General features: G+C 45.6%; 1 protein-coding gene across 1 annotated transcript in view; it reads right to left on the bottom strand.

Moving 5' to 3' along the window:
• Positions 1–2140, bottom strand: part of LOC107086063 (phosphatidylinositol 4-kinase alpha-like) — a 77972-nt gene that overhangs the window by 1002 nt on the left and 74830 nt on the right. The gene's annotated exons all lie outside the window — the stretch shown is intronic.

Genomic DNA, 2140 nt, shown 5'->3' with positions numbered 1-2140 from the left:
GATAACAAAACTGCTATTTTCAATGACTACTTATTTTTGTCCAGCTTTAACATCGGTATCGGCCAAAATCCCAATATCGTGCATCCCTAGCTAAGACAGCAGATGATAAACTCCTTATTTAATCACGTGACCCACTGTGGGACGCCGTGACATCAGGAAGTAGTGATAGCGAGTCGATATTTATTCACCTTTGTGATGGAGTTTTTATTTTTTAACGAGGACGAATACGAAGCAATCAGAGTCTTGGTGGTTTAATAAAAGCTCACTGGTCTAATCACCGCTGCTAAATGTTCTTTAATCGTACGCAGAGACGGTAGAAATTCATTAACTTTCAGAGCATTTTCCAGGTGCTGCTGTGTTTTAATTTGTTTAAACCAGAGTCTAACTTTTAGTTTGAAGAGGTGAAGATATTGCGGTTGGCGGTCAGTGTCGGAGCGGTGTGTGTGGCGCCGGCGGTTCTGCATAGCAGGTTGTGCTTTGCTGCAGTGCCTGGACAGGGACCCTCGGTAACCCGATCACAGGGAGCGGTCAAAGCACCAGGTCCTTTCTGCTGCCTGGGTGGGAGCATTGCCCTTCAGATGTGGCAGTGGGGTTGGAGCTGTGGGTCTCCGCCTGCGGTAACTGACTGTTATCCATCGCGGTTCTTGTTCTTCTGGAGGCCGGAGACTTGAGGTTATGAAAATCCATCTGGAGCTGCAGCTATACTAAACTGTGCAGCTAGCTAGGGTTTGCTGTTTTATACATATTTTCTTCTGCTTATCCGGGGCCGAGCAGAGATGCCCAGACTTCCTGATCCACACACTTCCTCCAGCTGCTCTGGAGGGACCCGAGGCGACACCAGGCCAGCTCAGAAACATAGTCCATCCAGCGTGTCCTAGATGTGTCACAAGACCACTATAGATAGCATCAGATCAAGGGCCGTGACGTCAGGCCTGAGGTTGGGGCTCGGATGTGAGCACCTGGTAACTGGCCGGGTTCAGCCCGAATGGATGACGCGGGCCCGCCCTCCTGCGGACCCACCATCCGCAGAGGGATTCGTTGGGTGGGTGGCGGTCGAGTCAGGGTGCCTCAACGGCTTGGTAGTTGTCGTTTTATGAAATAAAACATTTCATTAAAGAAACGCAGAAAAAATGCTTTGAATGAGCTTTATTGCCATCAGGGACTTGAAGCGATACAACAGAGAAAACAAGCCGCCGATACTTTAGTATATTGAATCCAACTGATGCTGTCAGAGGAGGTTTAACTACACTGACATCACAGCTGGGGATCCCTAGAGGCACACGGTATACTGTAAAAATCTCTAGATTTTTATTACTTGGAGCACTTTTAGTGCGATTTAGACCAGCAACATAGAGATAAGAAAGGATAATCTACCACCACACACGATAAAACTGCTCTAGATGAACTAAAAGACAGAAAATGCTTTGTAGATCATATTCAATGTGAGATTTGTTAGATTTTTGTTTTAAAAACAGCTTTCAGAAATGATGTTCATATCTTAGCTCTAAAAGACGTCGACATGAACTGGAATCCTTTCCTGGAAATACATGGCTGCTCTGTCATTTCCTTAACCGTGCTTTGGTTTAGCTAGGGTTGGTCTTCAGCCAATGGCATAAATATCGGTAAGCAGAGATGGCAGTTTCTTAGGGGCCCCATCACTGACACCTGGTGGGCCCCCTACGCAATTGCAGACTAGGACATATCTTTGCAGATGTAATGGTGCGAACCCGCCTGATCCTGAAGTGACTGACCTGACCATATTTATACCGCAACACATGGCAGATTTCAACATGATGGTGAGCCGTTTAAACACGACACAAAGCAAAGCAGACAGTGGTACTTTTAATTACTATGTTTATAACTGTGTATAGTTCATTGGACGGTTGGTAAAAAATACACTAATAATAGGTTTTAAACTACAATGAAGATCATAAAAGAACGACGTATTTGAGTACTACAACTGTACAACTGGATTTTATATATATATTAGGAATGGAACGGTTTATGAAAACCGTCCGAACCATTCGTTTCGACCGGTCGATTTGCGGTTCGGTTCGCGTGTGTTGTGTTCGGTTCATGCGCTGCTCCTTTTTCTCATAGAGGAAGCGTTTACACTCCAGAGCAGAAGGTGGCGGTACTG

The sequence above is a fragment of the Cyprinodon variegatus genome, unplaced genomic scaffold (assembly GCF_000732505.1).
Source record: "Cyprinodon variegatus isolate N-32 unplaced genomic scaffold, C_variegatus-1.0 Scaffold142, whole genome shotgun sequence".
Taxonomy (NCBI): Eukaryota; Metazoa; Chordata; class Actinopteri; order Cyprinodontiformes; family Cyprinodontidae; genus Cyprinodon; species Cyprinodon variegatus.
This window is presented reverse-complemented; position numbering and strand designations above follow the sequence as displayed.